Below are 21,353 nucleotides of genomic sequence, written 5' to 3' on the forward strand. Positions count from 1 at the left end.
TATGAGTTATATTACTTTGTAAATCCGTTTTGTAAGTATCTATCAAAATCTTTTTCCAGTAAAAATTACATTACGAGAACTAAACCACTGCAGCTCTGCTGATCGAACGAAGATTCATCTAAAAATAGGCAACGGGCAACAAATCTCCTGTTACTCTTCTACCTTTTTTCTTCAAACTCTTAAAATTCATTTTTGCGTTTATATTTTTCACATAAATAACAGAAGACATTTACATAACAAGAAAAAATAGATCAACTATATATTCAACATTTTATATATTAACGTTGTACTAAAACGCTAACTGTATGTCCTTAGTAGTTCTATATATTGGAGGTTCATATACATATAAATATGGACATATTTAAATATGAAAAAAAAGATAGATAAATGAATTAGGGAAGAAGAGGGGAAGAGAAATCCCAGAGAGAGAGGGAAAAAAAGAAAAAAAAAGATCCTTCATTTTTACTCTACAGTGCTCCATATGAAATGCACTAATGCTATTGATACATGTGTACCAGGAACACACACACACACACACATATAAACATACATACATATACATACATGCATACATATATATACGTACATATCCACACATATATATACATATATAAATATGCATATCTATATACATATTATACACATCATTCACACCCACACACACACACACACATATATATATATATATATATATATATATATGTACACACATATACATACACACATACATACACACGCACATATATATATACACACATTTGTCTCTTCATTTTTACTCTACAGTGCTCCATATGAAAAGGACCAATGCAATTGATATATGTGTACCAGGAACACACACACACACACACACACATATATACACACATACATACATACATACATACATATGATGGAGTCTCCCGTCGGTCCGACGGATGAGCAGGAAGGCAGGCTTATCTGTCGGTGGGTGTCCTCATATGGGAGAAGAGGCCGACTCGATTCTTGATGCGCAGCACTTCCCACAGGTGTTGCAAGGGAAAACGTCTCCAGAAGTTGAGCCCTGCTTCCTTCGCTCACGCTTCTCCTTAATGGCCAGCATTCTCTTGTTTTCAAACGTCTTTATGCCACTAGATCACAGCATCCTCCAGCGAGAGCGGTTAAGGGCATCAGTTCCCCAGGAAGCGATGTCTATGTCACAGGCTTTGAGGTTTGTCTTCCAGGTGTCCTTGAAGCGCTTGCGGGGTCTTCCAAGTTCACGGTGGCCTTCCTTCAGCTGGCCATACAAAACCATCTTCGGGATCCTGCTGTCTGTCATGCGGACAACGTGTCCTGTCCAGCGTAGCTGGCACTGGATCAGCAGGCTTTCGATGCTGGGCAGGCCGCTCCTCTCGAGGACACACATATACATACACACACATGTGTGTGGTTCGTCCGTCGGGATCGACGAGGACCACCTAGTCATCCTAGAGGTGGGTGGCTTGGGCTCTGTGGGTGCGCAGATGACTGGTCAAGCCAATCCGCGCCCGGAAGGTTCTGACGCAGTGTGGATAGGGGATGGTGGCAGTTTCCACTGCTTTTCCTGGCTTGTCTGCGTTGCTCTGCTGCAGCGATTCTGTTGGTCTCACAGGATTTGGCGCCTTTGTGGACAGCTGAACGCCACTTTGGTCTGTCCGTTGCATTCAGCTCCCATGTGTCGTGGCTGATGTTGAAGGCCTGCAGAGCTTTCAGAGTGTCTTTGAAGCGCTTCTTTTGGCCTCCATGGGAGCGCTTGCCATGTTGGAGTTCGCCGTACAGCAGTTTCTTGGGGAGCCGGTGGTCTTTCATGCGAACTACATGGCCTGCCCAGCGCAGCTGGGCCTGCATCAAGATGGTGTAGATGCTGGGCAAGTTTGCACGAGTGAGCACCTCTGTGTCAGGGATCTTCTCTTGCCACTTTATGCCGAGAAGTTTTCTGAGGCTGGTGGTGTGGGTGGTTCAGCTTTGTGGCGTGGCGTTTGTAGACCGTCCATGATTCACAACCATAGAGCAGTGTGGTGAGAACTATGGCCTTGTATACTTTGAGCTTTGTCTCCAGGGTGATGCTTCTCCTGTTCCAAACGTTCTTATGGAGTCTGCCGAAGGCAGCGCTGGCATCGGCGAGTCTGGCATTCACCTCGTCGTCGATGACAACTGTGCGAGTACAGCCCAGTCTTCTTTGTGCTGATTGTGAGGCCAAAGTTGTCACAGGCAGCAGAGAACTTGTTGCATGTCAGCTTCGGAGGCAGCGTTGAGAGCGCAGTCATCAGCAAACAGGAAGTCGTTGACGGTGTCTGTCCTCAGCTTGGTTTTTTCTTGAAGCCTCCTGAGGTTGAAGAGTGAGCCATCTGTGCGGTACCTGATGCCAATGCCTACGTCAGCGTCTCTGAAGGCATCTGTCAGCATGGCTGACAAACATGAGACTGAACAGGGTGGGGGCAAGAACACACCCTTGCTTGACTCCGTTGGAGACAGGGAATGGTTCTGAAGTCTCTCCGTTGTCTTGGACTCGGGTCAGCATCCCATCGTGTAGTTGCCGTATGATGGTGATGAACTTTCTGGGACATCCGTACTTCGTCATGATTCTCCAAAGGCCATCTCTGCTGACAGTATCGAAGGCCTTGGTCAGATCGACATAGGTGGAGTAAAGATCGGCGTTCTGTTCCTGACACTTCTCCTGGAGCTGCCTGGCAGCAAACACCATGTCGATAGTCCCGCATTCTTTCCGGAAGCCACACTGGCTCTCTGGTCCCGCATTCTTTCTGGAAGCCATACTGGCTCTCTGGTAGGAGACCTTGCTCAAGGTGCACTGTGAGACGGTTGAGTAGCACTCTGGCCAGTCTTGCCTGCGACGGACAGCAGGGATATTCCACGATGGTTGTCACAGGCCTGACGGTTTCCTTTGCGCTTGTACAGATGTGTGATGGAAGCGTCTTTGAAGTCCTGTGGAACTGCCTCGTGCTGCCAGATGAGCTGGAACAGCTGATGAATCTTCTCGGTCAGCGCCAGTGTACCCACACCTGTCGCTTCGTCGCTCGCCTGTCGCCACAGGGTTTGGGGAAAATGATGGTATATGACTGATGACTTGCGCGATGACTTTGTTTATAGTGAGGAGGAAATGCGCGCCGTCGACCTCACTCTCTTGTCCGAGACCGTCTGTATCCAGTGGCAAGACGAGGTCAAGACGACTAGAGATGGAAACGGATGCAGTGGATGACGAAGATGTCCTATGTGCCTCATCCTGGCCTCAACACTCCACAGTGCTCTGCTGCAACCGCCTTCCTCTCCGTTGAACCATGAAGGTTTCTTCCGCAGAGTCCGCCGGATCCAGTCTTCACATACTTGGGTAGACAAGCCCTAACTCACCAAGGGTTTGAGACCCGTCGGCTTCACATAGTTTTGCCAGCCTGTCAAAGCCGTTGCCCGGGGGTTGGGCGCTGCCGCATGCTAGCAGCTTCTAGGACCCATAGGTAAGAGCTAGAGACCAACAGAGGACGAACCACTCCCGGAAGAGCGTGACAAGCTCCCCCAAGATTTGCTAGGGTTCTGTATTGGATGGTAATGTATCAATATTATTATATTCTATTAATGGCATGTAATAGAACCATTTTGCTAAGAATTTGGCATTGTTCATAAGTAAATGTGATACATATTTTTCTAAGTTGTGTTAGGAATATTTCAAATTGCGGAATTTGTTTCTTTCGTTTGCTTTTGTATAAGAATTGTTTTGCAGTTAGAACAATGAAATCAAGGATGTCATCAGAGGCAACACTGTTTGAAGCTCCAAACAGAATAAAGTCTTCAGTAAATTTTACATTTCGTGCGTTTTCACATTTATTGTTTAAACATGATTCTAGCGTTTTCCAAAAGTTATGTGAAATATCACACTGCCAAAAAAGATGGCGGATAGATTCTGTGTGCATAATTATTGTAAAAACTACACATATCGTTGTCTGTAAGTTTCATTCTTTTTAATAACGTGTTTGTACCTATAATTCTATATACTATTCTAATCTGGAACCATTTTAAATTCACATCGCTAATCTTATTCACTTTGCAAAAGTTGCCTTCCAATCAATTTTTAACGCCAGTTTTTCTTCCCATTTGTAGCAGCATTTAGGAGCTATATCATTTTTGACTCACTTGTGTAAACAAAGTGAGTCTATGTTTTAACCTGGTGTTCGGTTGTCTGTGTGTGTGTGTGTGTCTGTGTGTGTGTGTGTCTGTGTGTCCGTGGTAAACTTTAACATTGACATTTTCTCTGCAAATACTTTGTCAGTTGACACCAAATTAGGCATAAAAATAGGAAAAATTCAGTTCTTTCCAGTCATCTTGTTTAAAACAATATTGCACCTCTGGGATGGGCACAAAAAAATAACAAATGAAGCCTAATTATATGCAAACTGCATTTACTGTTACATTTATATTTTTTGTATTCTCTAAACTTGGCACTTTGATCTGAAATTCTGACCCAACAACAAGAGCAGTCGTTATTATCATTTTTTGTTCAAACAGGAACTTCTTTTGCTAAGCATGGAAGTTTTATTTATTTTGCAAACGTTTTGGTGCAGATAGTAAAAAAAGGGAAATTACTCTGTAATTAATGCTAGGAACTTAATTTGCTTTAAACTGATCTTTCTCATCTTAAACATTACATTTTGAAATTATACTCAATACATAAAAAGCTTGTGTGTTTTTACTCTCAGTCAGAAGTGAGTCTTGAAGGCCTTGCGTCTCTTGTTTATAAGTATATCATAGTACAATTTTGTCCCTTTCGTGACAAAATATAGCAATTGTAGTGATTTTCGCATGTGTCGTACTGAAACTATCAACGCTGATGTCTATGTAATATATTTTTTTATTGATCTATCACAACTGTTGTAAGTTAAAAAATTTGTTCTTAATTCGTATTCATCATTAAATTCTTCGAGTGTGAGAAATTCCCCATTTTCGTGCAGTAAGTGGAAGATACATGAGATGCCTTTTTCTAATCAATTTTTATGCCATAAAACTGCATTTCCAACTTTAATGTTTGTGTTAAAAAATATTGGTTCAGCGTTAACTGACTATCTGAAAGAACAATGTTTTTAACAAAACTCTATAATAGTTTTCCATTTATCGTTTGATGTTTTAATCTTGCGTAGCCAACTAAGTTTTTGACCTGTGATAAATTTCTTAATATCAAATAATCCTAATTCCCTCATCTGTACATTTTTTACAGCTATTTTTCTGTTAATGCGGTCTTGTTTTTTTGTTCTAAATAAATTTGAAACATATCATTTGAAGGTCGCTAATAAAATTATCAGGTGGGTTAGGTAGTAGCATCCATAACTGAATAATCTTTGACAGAATAAGGGATTTTATGGAGTAATTAATCTTTATATCCATATTTTAAAAAGAATTCTAATTTCTGATAATTTGTCTTCATAGTTTATCTCTTCACAATCTGATAGATCTACTGTTAACCATATTTCAAGTATTTGGAATTTTGATGGATTCCATTCCATTTTTTAAATGAGGTAATGCTACAATTTTTCCTGCTGCCTATCCATATTGCTTGAGTTTTTCCTGTATTCATAAATAAACCTGATTTCTTCCCAAAAGAAACATCATTTGTGTATCATCTGCAAACTGTGCTATTTTATGTTATGTTCCATTAATATCAAGGCTGTTTGATTCTATATCAGATAACTTAACAGGTATTTCCCTGACCATATCAGATATTTCACAGTTGTCGGCAGTATACTGTTTATACAGATTTTTGTAAAATGACTGCACTTCATTCAAAATTTCATGTGGCTCGTTCAACTCTTTTCCTTCTTTTGATATTAGTTGTTTTTTTCCCATACATTTACTAACAAAATGTCTCTTTTCCAGCCCACAAAAATACTTTTTTCCCCTTCAGCAATCCATCTGGCCCTCAAACGTAATAATACCCCTTCCATTTTCTTGGTTCTAATGTCCGTCAGTTCTACTTTACAATTTTCTAATTTTTGGCTTTCTCCTCTGGATAGAACTTTTCTAATAAACATATTTCTTGATCCAGTTTGACTTCTTTCTCAGCTGTTTTCTTCGTTTCTTCATTGTGGCGTACGCTATCGTTTTTGTCTTATTTTCATCAATAAAACATCCAAGATTACTTGGTCTGATATCGTAAATTGAATTTCATTTGTTGGGACATTTTTTATTTCGTTTCTGTCATATACTGGGACAGCATATTCTTCGAGAACTGCAGTGATTTCTTCAATGACTTCATTAACGTAGTCAATCATCTTTAAGCAGGGAGTTATTAAATTTCCAGAACGTATTATGTTTTAATATACTTTCTAAACTAAATAATTATTTAATACTATCATTGAATGATCAGTTCTGCTTCTTGTATATAATGAATCAAGCATTCAGACAAAAGGAAAAAACCAAGTCTGCTTTGCTGTAAAGGAGTAGTCCTGCACCAGGTAAATCATTTACTTTCAGGATTTAATTCTCTCCATATGTCTACAAGGTCAAAATCTGAAATACTGTCATCAACCTTTTCTCTAGCTTTTGGATGTAATTATAGTAATCTAAGATTGGATCAAGTACTATATTCCAATCTCCTCCAATGATTACATTTGGACAGCCAACTTTTGTTATATTTTCTTCTAAATCAGTGTAGAACTCAGGGGTATCTCTATTGGGGCCACATATACTTATGATAAGAAATACTTTGTCCATGGTTGTCAGTGAAACAAATATATAATTACCGTTAGGATCTTTGAATACTTTTTAAAATTTAAACTCTTCTACCATTTAGTGAATGTAGATTTAAGTATGTAAGTCTTTGTTGGTAACTCATATTCTTGCATTCTTTTAATAATTTCGTTGCTCTTCTTTGGACCCTTTCTAATGCTATAGATTTTCTCTTAAAATATGGGCGCCACACAATATTACCACATTCTACATGCGATCTAACTAATGCTTTATTTAATTGAGAAATATATCTTTGTCTAAGTAATTGAATACTCTCTTAATTACACCAATCATTTGATTGGCTTTATCTATATTATCAATATGTGTATCAAAGGTAAGTTTAATGTCAAACATTATTCCAAGGTCTTTCTGACTACGGCATTTATCAATATTCTGTGTTGTGCTTTCTATTTTCTTATGGTAATTGTTATTTGGATTTTTTCCCCATGTGCATTACTTTACACTTTGAAACATTAAAATAAAGGTTCTATTTTCAGACCATTCTTGCAGTGTATATAAATCAGTTTGTAATGTGAAATTGTTGCGTGCATAAATTTTAGTGTCATCTGCGAAAATTTTACACATACTTTGTTTTCAATCTGGAATGTCGTTTATATATATTGTGAAAAGTACTAGTACTAGAATACTGCCCTGTGGAATACCACTGATTACGTAAGACCCATATAGAGCACAAGTTGACTTTTCTTCTCGTGTCTTAACTAATTGTGTTCTACCTGTTAAGAGGCTAATTTTAATAACAGTCTTTCGTGTGGGACAGAATCGAATGCTTTTTGGAAGTCTAAATAGATTATGTCAATAGATTTACCGCTATCTGTCATTTTAGTCAGGTCTTAGATTACTTCTAACAATTGCGTTATGCATGATCTATTCTGTCTAAAGCCATGCTGACATTCTACATAAAGGTTATTTATTTTCATATGCGAAATCATTGCATCTCTAATAAAAGATTCTAAAATCTTACACACTATACATGTCAGGCTCACTGGTCTATAATTACCTGGTTCTTGTTTTGACCCTTTCTTGTAAAGCCATCTTCAAGTCGTTTGGTATGGAAGCACTTTTATAGATGATGCTCATTGGAATAGCCAACTCTTTACTCTTTTAGGAGCCTTGAAGGTATTTGGTCTAGTCCTTGTGCTTTATATGGGTAAAGTTTTTAATTTATTTTCCACTGCCATAGAGGTGACCCTTAGATCACATGCATTAATATTTCCCGATCTGGAGCTTTCTCCAAGGTATATAAATTCGTAACAGTCTCTTTCGTAAAAACACATTATTTAAAGTTTCTGCCTTTTCCCTATCTGTTTCAGTACTCCTATTCCCGTTCTCAGCCTAGTTCTTTCCTGTCCATACTTCCAAAACATTCATTTACAGTTTTTTGCTATGTTTCTTTCGTATTTTTCTTCTTTTTTTTCAGCTTTTTTTTTTTTTGAATGAACTTACAGCACTTATTCCTTCTGTTACATAACATAACTAGGAGTAACCTGTTTTTGTTCTTAAGAAACGCTTATATGGTTTATATTTCTTTTTGATGCTTCTCATTATTTTTCTGTTCATCTATAAGGGTTTTAAATTTCTTTTCTTGTCTACCTGTAATTTTGGGTACAAATTTATCCATAGATTAGTCTTTAAATCGTTCCATCACTTGTTAACATCTTGTTCCCCCATGTATGTCCAATCCATTTTATTTATTGTCTCTCTTATTTTATTATAATTTCCCTTTTTTTTAGATCTTTTTTTAGGTGAAATTTATACTTAATTTCTGCTTTTAACTTGACCATTGATCCAATTACATCCAATTAATACTTTCCCATCGTTTGCACTTTTAAATTCAGACAATACGCTTTCTTCAAAAGCAGACGTGATAAGTGATTTGTGAAAGTACAGGGCTACTAATCTCTTTTCATTTGTATTTGTGAAAATATCGTAATTTGGGGATTCTGGCATGTTCTTTTATATTGAAAAAGTATCTTTCTTTTTTTGGAATTGTTTCTGTGCCTTATCTCACTGACTCTTGTCTTAAATTCTTCTAACTTATTACTACACATTATGATACAATCACTTAGAAGAACATCTTTACATCTTTACAGTCAGTATGTTTTGTGATTGAAGTCACTCCTTCTTTTGGTCATTTGTCCCATTTCCCTTTCCCTTGTCAGTAAATCAGTCAGTTGTTGTTGTTGTTTGGTTTTTTTGTTGTTGTTTTTTGTTTGTTTGTTTTGTGTGTTTTTTGGGGTTTTTGTTTTGTTTGTTTGTTGTTTTTTTTTAGATACTATTTTGCCATTTCTGATTACCAGATTACCAGACCTTTTTCCCCTTTGTCCATTCTTTCCTTTTTTTTCAGTCAACAGTTCTTGAAATTTCTGTCTCTCTTTCAGTGTCAACTCGTTCTTGGGGTCACTAATTTCTTGGTTTGTGTGAACTGGTTTTTTCATTATTTTTTCTTCTCATTTTCTGGTGTCACAGTTACTTTTAACAATCTAGGTCTATTTCCCCCTGTTGTACCCTGTCTGGAAGGGTTTGCTAGCTCTTCCTTGTGTATTGTCACCTCGTATTTGTCCATGATCCTCATGATTTCCTTCATATCGTCTTCTTTCCTTTCTTCTACAGTCGGCTTGCTACTTTCAGTCAAATTCACTATCACTATGTTGTTCTTCCTTTTAATTTTTCCTCCCGTTCTTCTAGAGCTTCTGTCAGCTTTTCGTTTACAATTTCTTCATTCTTCTGTTCCTGCTTCCCTCCCCCAAATTCTCTTTCTATTGATTACAATCTTTGGCAGACATGTCCATTATTTTGATCAGGTTTTGTCTCTAATCTGGTCTGCCCTTCTCTCTTGTCTGCTGTACAGGGTTCGCAGATCCACTGCAGACTCTTGTTTTCCGTCAGTTGCCTTGATCTTTGCACACGTTTGGCGAACCCAGTGCTTGCAATCAAAACACTCAAAAGATGGTGTCGCCTCTTCGCCATCCTCACAGGGTTCATCACAAATTAGGCACTGCCATGGTGTCAATTGACATGGAGGGCCTACCTGTTTGACTGTTACTCTGCTTGTGCCAGATGCGTTTTCTTGGGTGTGCTTTGTATACAGCTCTATCGTTACACTGTTTCCCTCTTTACATTCGAACAATATATTGGCAATATAACGAAACAGAACACAATATCAAAGAGCAAAAACAAATATCAAAAGATGTTACCTTATTTCCCCTGTTGGTAGTATCAAAAAACAGTTTCAGTTTTAGTTTCAGTAGCTCAAAGAGGCGTCACTGCGTTCGGACAAATCCGTATACGCGACACCACATCTGCCAAGCAGATGCCTGACCAGCAGCGTAAGCCAACGCCCTTGAGAAAAAAAAATGTTACCGATGTCCGTGTCCGTGGAAGCACTCAGTGCAAATTAGTTTTCTTTTTTTTTCTTTCTTTTCTTTTCTTTTCTTTTTCTTTTTATTATTTTTACTTTTTTACAAAAAATCTCCTTTTCCTGCTCTGTTTACTATGCTACTGAAAAATTTTGTTTTTCAGGTCCATGGCCAGCAGGTCAACCTCGTGGCAGATGTCTTGTTATTGGGTTCTGACGAACGTGTGTCGTCCAGTGGTGGAGTCTTATGAGCTACTGGGTAATAAAAGCGGGAGGCCCATTTAGGCCAGGGAATTTAGATTAAAATTTGCGTTAGGTCCAAATGTGAGCAACAAAACCGTTCCTTTTACGATAAAATAGAATAAATAATACAGATCACACTGACTTGGCGGGAACCTAATTAGATTTTGATTGATAACGTTAAGATTCGTGTGGATTTTTTGCTTCTGCCCGTGCACCTTACAAAGAGTTGCAAGGCAAGAGTATGCGAAGGTTACGCAAGCGCGGTATGTGGGTTGCGCGGTGTTTAGCGCGGTACAGTAACTGACAATTGCTGCCGCGCTGATGCTGACCTGTGAGCAGGAAACCGTGGCGGAAACAGAAACTGACAACAGAAACTGACAACTGTACAGAAAGGTAGTAAGAGAGCTCATTGGGGTCAAAAGAAACAAACATTTTCAATTTCATTTATTTTACACTGGTAGAGGAAGCAAATTTGCTTTTATGAATGTTTTCCAGTTTCTTACCAGTCATGACATTTCATGAAGAATGAAATCTGTATCATACCGACTGCAAAGGTGAATTCACGAAGGTAGCACGGGATCATTCAGTTTGTACAGTTCTGTTGACATTTTATGCGATGCACAACCAGGAAATACTTCGTGCTCTGCTAATATCGAAATAAGTGTTAACCAGGTTTATTTGAATGAACATTGTCGGAGCATTGTCCATACAACTAATTCGGAAAATATAGAAGGCAGACGATGGGAAATTGACCAACATCATGTCTTGATGTGAAGAAAACGGTATGAAATACATATTTTTCGTTTGAAATGAACCGGTATTTGCAAATATGACTCATGGACACAGACGTCGATTTAGCGTGGTACATAAATACTACTACTACTACTACTACTACTACTAATGATAATAATAATAGTGATTAATCATATATTTATTAATGATTATTCAAAACTTTGGTGTAACATGTGTAACATTGGATCCAAGATACCAAAACTAACTTTCCCAACATAAATGTTTGAATTACTGGATAATGCTATAATGAATCTGTTATGCTCATTCAATGAAATGAAACAAAGTATGTACAAAATATGTATTTTATCAACGATTACTGATTAACTTTATGACATATGTAACATGGAACCCAAAAATACCGAAACTAACCCCTACCCTAGATTTTCTTTTTTTCGTTTTTTTTTCAGAAACCTTTCAGGCACTCCATTTTTACATTCACTTTCTCGAATGTTTAGCTGTTTCCCAACATGGATGTTTGAATTACTGGATTTATTGCTAATATTGAATCTGTTATGTAGTCCTTAGCTCATGCAATGAAATCAAACAAAGTCCGTGCAAAATATGTATTTTATCAACGATTACCTAAAACCTTATGACATATGTAACATGGAACCCAAAATCCTAAACTGACTTCCTGGATTTTTTTTTTTTTTTTTCAGAAACCTTTCAGGCACTTCATTTTCACATTCATTCTCTCGAATGTTTAGCTGTTTAAAGTACTACTGTTCATTTTATTATGAAATGGGAATATCACCTGACAAAATTTACGCTCTTTATCTGAAGAGTTGTGATAAAAACACCGGATTCTTTTTATCTTTTTATTCGACCAGTCAACAGAAAACTGATTAACACACACAGTGGATAAAATGTAATAACAGTAAAACTACGGGAAAAAAACAAAAAAAGAAATATAACAACAGCAAAAAAAAATAACTAAAAATAAGAAATTTTGTTATATGCGTAAAGGAGAACGGAAGAACATGTGTCCCGTGTCTGTACGTAACGCTTGACTTCATCTCAAGCACTTCTAAACATGAAATGTTTCAAACTTAAAAAAACAAAAACAAAAACAAAAAACACAATCAATGCATAGTTTAGTTTTTCAGAATTGTGTGATGTAAACCATGGCTGTTCTAATTCATTTTGTGCTAAAACTTCACCAGACAACATAAACCAGAATTCCCCGCGATGAATCCGCATAATTTATTTGAAAATAGTTCTAATTTTGTTTACACTATATTTTTATTGGAACGTTTCCATGTACATAAGTAACACAGAAAAATATGCGACGTCGACTGCATTTAAATAATTGAATAGACATTTTTTTCAGGAAATGATAGATGTGATGACCACACGTTGCAATTAAAGAACGTGTAGTGTATTCATGAATGTGCTTGCCTTGAATGATTGAAACATATGGTTGTTTACGTCTGTCACACGGGGTTTTTTGCGTAATATTTCAAACAATATACTTTTTTTTTTTTCTCTAATGATGATCAATGATTTATTAGAACAAATGAATATACATCACGTCTATGGACTGGATTTTGATTAAGTTTGTATTTATTTGTTTGTGACCACTTCATGTTCAGCCACATTGCCATGCCACAAAATGGCGACGAAATTCGTTACGTTTTTGATAATTTTCAACACAAGATCAAAACAAGATCAAAACAGATTCTCAGATTCTCACAGAATTGTTGCAGATATTTCTTTTATTCAGTTGCAGTTCTGATGACATGCGAATCATCTGAATAATCATTGTAAACACATGTCCATATTGAATCAGTCTGAGAGTCCCTATTTCCAACAAAGTTCAAGAGACTGACCCATTTTTATCTTCCAGGTAGACTTTGCTCTTCATGGCTATCTTATGGTTAACACGCATTTATGTATTTAATAAGCAGAGCATGAAGTATTTCTGGTGCACTGCGATAAATGTCAACTATTTTTGTATCTGCCTTCAGAAACACAAGACCACAGCAACGTTCGTGGTTGTGATCTTTTGGCATATCGCTAATATGTCGTTTAGCTCACCACTACCTCCTTTTTTTCACAGAAACAACTAGAACAAAAATGAAACTATGATAACTATGATATAAAATTAGAATTGTTCTTAACTGAGACCAGCATGGGAGAGAACTTTGAATTTCAGTAATTATTGTTCACATTTCTGGCCTAGAGAAATAAAAAATACAAATACAAAAATACTTCTGGTCTAGAGAGAGCGCCGTACAATGAGTCGCAAGGCAAGAGGCACAAGGGTTACGCAAGGTCGCCAGAGGAAAGTGTTTAGCGCAGTAGAATACCACCTTTATTAGGACATTGCGGTAGATGACAGATACCGTACAGAAAATAAGAGAATTAGATATCAAAAGGAAACATTTTGAATTTCATGTACTTTATACTAAATTGGTAGAAGACGCAAATTTGGTTTTATTAATGTTTTCCACATTTCTTAAAGAATGAAAACTTTATACTGACTGCAAAGGTGAATTTACGAAGGCTGCACGGGATCATTTAGTTCCAAAGTACAATTTAATTGACATTTTACGCAATGCACAACTTGGAAATACTTCATGCTCTGCTTATTGCCGTGTAGAATGTAAATAAGTGCATCAGATAGTCATGAAGAGCAAAGACTGCCTGCAAGATAAACATGGGTCAGTCTCCAGAACTTTGTTGGAAATTGGGGTCTCTCATTCTTATGTGTTTACATGTGTTTACAATGATTATTCAAATATTTCACATGTTATCAGGATTGCAATTGAACAGAAATATCTGGAACAATTTTGTGAGAATTTGTTTTCTCTTTGTGTCTTAAATGTGTTGAATTATTAAAAAACATCCAAAATTTCGGCGCCATTTTCTGGCATTGCTATGTGTATGAACATGAAGTGGTCAGAAGCAAATAAGTACAAATGTTATTAAAATCCAGTACATACAGACCTGATCTATATTTATTCGTTATAATAAAACATTGATCATCAATAAAAATGGTATATTAAGTTTGAAATATTACGCAAAAGCCCGCGTGACAGACGTAAACAACCCGCTCCACTTGACATGTTTTTCAATCATTCAACGGAAGCACATTCATGATTACACTACACGTTCATTACTTGCAGCAGGTGGTCAACTCATCTTCGACAGGACACTCATTTTCTGGTAAAATTTTCTATTCAACGTCGCATATTAATTTTCAGTTCCGCTTTTCTGTGTTACTTCTGTGCATGCAAACGTCGCAATAAAAAAATATACATGTCAACAAAATTAGAACTGTTTTCATATAAATCATGTGGATTAATCGCGGGAAAGCGTAAATCGGTGTGACAAACACCCTTCAATCGTATGTTTCAACACAAATTCAGAGAATGTTGTTTCCAACAGCATGCTTGAGATGACACGGAACACATGTTCTCCCGTTCTGCTTTACGCAGATACATGTAAATCTCCGATATGTTCATTCGCACCCAATGTCTAATATTTTGTTTGAAAATAAACTGTTTATGCTATTTCGACGCTGTCATGGTTTGTTTATGCATTTTTCTCTCATCCGATTAAGTTTAGTCACAATCACTGTTTCTGACACATGACGAGATGCAATAATATTCGGATACTGGCGTAAGATTACGAAACATGTTCGATAAGTCTGATTTTAGTTGAATACTTTTTTAATCAAAAATTGCAAACACCGAAGTTCAAAGTAGAAAATCATCCCTAATAATTACCTTGATTCTAGCTTATGCTGTCTTGTGAAGTTATATCACGAAATAATGTATTACCGGTTCACGTGACAGACGAAGTGTGGAATGAAAACATCGTTGTATCCGAAAAACACGTCAGTCCCTACGATCTGATCGTATTGCAGAATTTGATTAGAACAGCCACATTTTACATCACACAAGTTCTGAAAAACCAAACTGTGCACTGATTGTGAATGATTTTAAAGAAAATAAGTTTGAAGCATTTCTCATTTTGAAGTGCTTGAGATGAAGTCAAATGTTACGTTCGGACACGGAACACATGTTCTCCCGTTCTGCTTTACGCAGATAATAAAAATTCTTATTCTTAGTTTTTGTTTTGGTTATTGTTGCTTTGTTTTTTCTCATAGTTTTACTTTTATAACATTTTGTTTTTTCTGTAATCCTACAGAGTTGTACACTGTGAGGATAAAGCTAATCAGTTTTCTGTTTTGATCGAATAAAAAGATACAAAGAATCCGGTGCTTTTATCGCAATTATTCAGATAAAGAGGATAACCTTTGTCAAGTGATATACTGTTCCCATTTCATAATATAATGAACAGTAGTACTTTAAGCAGTTAAACATTGGAGAGAATTGATGTGAAAATGGAATGCCTGAAAGGTTTCTGAAAAATAATAAAATCATCTAGGGTCAGGAAGTTAGTCTAGGTATTTTGGGTTTGCTCAGACCTTGTTTGATTTTCTTCCATGGGCAAAGGATTGCATGATAGATTCATTATTAGCATTATCATGAATCCAGTAATTCAAACACCTATGTCAGGAAAGTTAGTTTGAGTAACTTGGATTCAGTGTAACACATGTTGCAGCAAAGTTTTATATAATCATTAATAAAATACATGATTTATTATCATTATTGATATTATCATTATTATTATTACTTATATCTCACGCTAAATTAACGTATACTTCGCCAGGGTTAATGAGTCACATTTGCAAATATCGTTCATTTGCAAAGAAAAAGATGTATTTCATACCGTTCTTTTCACATCAAGACATGATTTTGGTCGATTTTCCCATCATCTGCCTTCCATACTTTCCGAATTAATTGTCTGGACAGAGGTTAAAGGTCTCGTAGTATTTTAACGGCAACTGGGGCAATGGATTCATTATATCCACCATGTGGCCCAATCCTCTCCTTCCGCCAATAAATCTCTTCTCGAACCAAAGTCATACAGCCATTTACACCTGGATGAAGCGAAAGTCACCAAAGTCTCTCCCCTTCCACAAAACACCTGCTTGCTCTGTGATGTCTCTCCAGTGGTTGGAGCCAAGGTGACTCAGAGCTCTAAGAAGATGCCCAAGGTACTATTTTCATCCTTCCTCAACACACTGTAGTACCCTCAGATTCAGTCCCAACAATACTATTATTTACAAAGTAATAAACATAAAATTTTCCGAAACTCTAACCTTCTTCTTCTACTGCATTCGTGGGCTGCAACTCCCACGTTCACTCGTATATACGCGAGTGGGCTTTTCGTGTATGACCGTTTTTACCCCGCCATGTAGGCAGCCATACTCCGCTTTCGGGGGTGTGCATGCTGGGTATGTTCTTGTTTCCATAACCCACCTAACGCTGACATGGATTACAGTATCTTTAACGTGCGTATTTGATCTTCTGCTTGCATATACACACGAAGGGTGTTCAGGCACTAGCAGGTCTGCACATATGTTGACCTGGAAGAGCGGAAAAATCTCCACCCTTTACCCACCAGGCGCCGTCACCGAGATTCGAACCCGGGACCCTCAGATTGGAAGTCCAACGCTTTAACCATTCGGCTATTGCGCCCGAAAAAAAAATCTTACCAACTAGGTCAAGTTAGGTTGGTATACAAGAATAAAGAAAGATATTCCTACACTTCTAATGGCGGGAAAATTAACAAAGGACGCTTACAACCCCTCTAGACATTCCAAGACATCAGTCAACTTGGGTCCCCGATAGCTCAGAGGTATAAGCCAAGTGGTCGAAGGGAGATAACCTAGCCCTTTCACTCAGTGCAGCACAGTCGGAAACTGACAGTTGTCCCAGTGTGTCCTCCCGCGTCCTGAGGTTTGTGGTTCATCCTGTCGGAGACGATATTTTATGTAGTGGGACGAGGTGGTGAAGGGATTGTTGTGTCATGCACCCATGTAGACTTGTACCACACTCACGTCCAGTTCTCCATTCAATTCTTTACTCATTCTTATACCACAGTTTCAGTTTCAGTAGCTCAAGGAGGCGTCACTGCGTTCGGACAAATCCATATACGCTACACCACATCTGCCAAGCAGATGCCTGACCAGCAGCATAACCCAACGCGCTTAGTCAGGCCTTGAGGAAAAAAAAAAAGGTGAATCAATGATAGATAAGCTTACACAAATAAATAAATAAATAAAAATTAATAACTATAATGTAAAAAAAAAAAAGAAAAAAAAGATGTAAAACATTAAGACACACATTCACGTATACACCCACACATGCATAACAGATATGCACCGAACACGCAGTTTCACAGATATGAAAGCACAGTCAAATACATATAAACGTACATGAGCTCCAACACACACACACACATACACACACACACCACACACATTACCCTGCACCTCCTCTACCCCCCTCCTCCACACACTCATTTCTAGTCTACGTATCACAGCTTCCACGGCACACACACACACACACACACACACACACACACACACACACACACACACACACACACACACACACACACACACACACACACACACAGATGAACACTTACTTGTACAAGCGCACACACATGCCCATATCTCCACACACATATGTACAAAGAGAGAGATATATATATATATACGTTCCAATATCCTGTTGCTCCCACAGTGTAGGCATGCATACACTCACATACCTCATCCTCTACCCCACCTCCCTCCGCACCCCCACCTCCCCCTCACACACACACACACACACACACACACACACACACACACACACACGCACGTGCACAGAACTCTACTGACACTTGTGTACACTTACACTCTCGCGCATGCACAAACGCACTCAAAAATACAGACCCACACATGCACACAAACACACACATACACACACGCACAGAGGCTGCCACTGATTGGCCGCAAGAGGGATGGGAAAAGATCTCTGATGCCAAGAACGTGGCGTATAGTGTGTTGCTCAGTCTATTGTATTTGGAAAAGCCCACAGAGACTCTGTTCCGTTTTGAAGAAATTTGCGCAATGTTGGTTTGGAAATGATGCCGATATTTGTTTGATTAGCAAAGCATCTGGAGGGCATGTGTCACAGCTTCAACTTCCATTGTTAGGCTGGAGGTTGTGACTTTGTAGGCAGCATTCTCTTCCCTAACTGTTTTTCTATTTTGTTTCGCAGTGAATCCCCAACCGGATTGGTCTTTGGTGACTGAGCCATCTGTGTATATGATGATGTCCTCTTCTTTACTGTTTTCTTCTATGAGTAGTTTCACTTCCGCATCTGTTTTGCCCTCTGGCCATTCCCGACAATGTCTTCCTAGAGTGGGTGAAGTGGCTGTGTTGAATAGATGGTTGAGGTTTTCGGGGTTTTTCTCCCATTCTTTTGTTTCTTTCAGGTCTTGTAGTCGGCATACTAGCTGGATTGTGTCTTCTGCTTGCCCCATCCATGATCTTCCTCGTCCTAGGCGGCTGCCTTTTGGTTCTTTGACTGCGTCATGCAGTGGGTTTTGAGGGTTTTCTAATGCTTTGAAGTAGGTCTTGACCTGTTCTAACTTGTTTCTGGCCTGCACTGAAGGAAGGTCAAGCAGGTATCGCATGGTTTCTGTGGGCGTGTCTTTTGTTGTTCCAAGGATCAGCCTCATAGCTTCATTTTGGACTCTTTCTAATTTTAGGAGGTTGCTTTGAGACGGTGTTGTTAGCCCAAGTCCGTAGTCGATCACACTGAGGACGAGTGATTGGTATAGCAGGAAGAGGTGGCGTTGTTCAATACCTTTGGTTGCCATTGCTTTTAAGACTGAAAGGCCCTTTTTGCATTTGAGAACAGTATTTTCCGTATGTTTTCTGAAGGTCAGCATCCTGTCGAAGTGTATTCCTAGGTAGCGTAGGCATTCAGTTTTCTCGATCTGAATCCCATTGAGTGACACAGAAGGTGGTGATTTGCTCGCGGTTCTGTTGTTGAGGGTGCACAGCAAATTTTGGGCTTTCGCTGGATTGATGGAAGATCCTGTGTCTTTGCACCATTGAGCAATATTGTTTAGTTGTTTCTGGACGGCTTTAGTTCTTTCCTGAGCATCTTTCGAAGTTTTGAAGACCAGGCCATCATCCGCAAGAGTAAGCACCCGAGCTATTCCATTGTTGTTTAAGTCTGCAAGGCCCTTCATGTAGACATTGTAGAGGACAGGAGAAAGCGGAGACCCTTGTGGCAGTCCCATGGATAGTTTAGAAGGTGCAGACATCCAATCTCCGAGGCGTAGGATGACGGTTCTTTCCTGAAGCCCTGCTGCTATCCATCTTGTCAGTGTCAAACTTACTCCATACCTTAGTAGCAGCTCCATGAGGTGCGCAAACTGGACCTTATTGTAGGCATCTTCAAGATCGATTGCTACTGCTAGTGTTTCTTCTTTTCTTTGAAATCCTTCATACACCTCATATGCAAAAGCAGCTGCGTTTTCCCATGTGGACTTGCCTGTTCTGTAACCACCTTGATTTGAAGGGAGAATGTGCCTGTGTTCAAGATCCCTTGCAAGTTTCCTGGCTATCATGCGTTCCATGAGCTTTCTGGCAATGTTTTGCATGGTTAGGATCCGGTAGCCACTTACCTGCTGATGGTCCTTTCCTGGTTTTGGTATGGGTTTTAAGAAGCTGTGTGTCCAGTCCTCCGGGACATGTCCATTGTGGAAACTGTTTTGATATAGATTGAAAAGGTTGCTTCTGTCTTCTTCCGATAGTTCCTTGATGTCCGAGTAGCGAACTTTGTCTGGGCCAGGAGCTGATTCTCTCTTGCATTTAGCTATTGCTTCGTTTAGATCCTCTATTGTCAAGTCATCATCAGGTCCAGTCTGCATAAGGGTTTGGTTTAACTCCTCAACATATTTCTTTTTCTCATCTAAGTTTCTTTGATCGCTCTGTTGTATGAAACGTTTTAGCAGGGCGGATCCTTTTTCTTCGTTTGTCTTAAGCTTGGTTCCGTCAGTGTCTACCATGACTGGGGTTGTTGTTGTGCACGTTTTCCCTTCCATGCCAGAACTCTGTCAATGTTGAGTCATAACTGAGTGCCTCGCAAAACTGTTTCCACTTGTCATTTTTGGCCTCTTGAGCAATGATTTCAAACTGTTTAGTTTTTTCTTTCATTTTTGTTTCAATATCTTTGTCCGGAGATGGTTTTGTTCTTTCTTTTTGCCAAAGTTTGACAGCCGCATGTTTTTCTATCCAGGCTCTCTCTGTGTCGGTATTCCACCATGGGGGCTGAATAGTTTGCATCCTGTTCAGTGCCGTTCTTTTGTTTGTTCTGCGTCTTAATTTTTCGATGATGGTTGTCTCTTTGTTTTCATACTGAAATGGATCACGCGGTTTCATACAGGGTTTATCTGACAGTTTCTGTAGACTGAACACTACCGGGAGGTGGTCACTGCCTTGGTGTGGAAGCGTCTCTGCATTCATTTCTGCTCTGAATTTTGGAGATGTTAGAGCGATGTCGATCACACTGTCACTGTCCCCTTGTCTTGTTCCAAGGCGAGTTGGGGATGTGGTTGTTAATGGGCTAAGAAGAATTTCCCCTATCATTCCTTCAAGTGCGAGTCCTTGTTCCGCTGGTCCCATAGCTTCGATCTTGCATTGAGGTCTCCACAGATAATGACTGAGTCTCCAAGTTCGTTCTCTATTTCCTCTAAAAAGGCCCAATCCTCTTTTCTTGTGCAGGTTCCTGGGTGAACATAGGCATTGATGAGCACGATGCTTTTGTGAATTCCGTCAGGTTTTTCGAGATGCACCCCCACTAGTTCACATGAGTTGCTACACCACTTCTCTAGATTTATGGTGGAAACTTTGTTTTTTAGGTTTTTGTTCAGTATGATTGCTACTCCTCTTCCTTCATTCCTTTGAAAGACTGTGAAATTTTCAAAATGTATTGGTCTGTCTGCACTTGTCCTGGTCTCTTGGAGACATAAAATTGTTGAAATTCTCAAATTCTCAAATTCCAACTGCCGATTCTAAAGAATTTCTTTGACAGCCGCTCTGCTTTTGTCATTCTGCTACCTAAGCACAATCTTTTCCCACCTCTTTTGCCACGCCTGTTTTGGGGTTTTGGGGATCTGAATTTATGTCTCGTGCTATGCAGCTGATCCCCGAGGTGCACGCAAGACAGAGTTTTTTTGGTATCCATAGAAGGGTGTTCTATGTGGTGAGGGAAAAATTCGGTCGCCCTGACAGAGCCTCTTATCAGGGAAGGGCAATGGATGTCCATCTGTGTGGAGTCCGTCAGCCTGGTGTCGCCCT

Source organism: Babylonia areolata, chromosome 30 (genome assembly GCF_041734735.1).
Source record: "Babylonia areolata isolate BAREFJ2019XMU chromosome 30, ASM4173473v1, whole genome shotgun sequence".
NCBI classification, from domain to species: domain Eukaryota; kingdom Metazoa; phylum Mollusca; class Gastropoda; order Neogastropoda; family Buccinidae; genus Babylonia; species Babylonia areolata.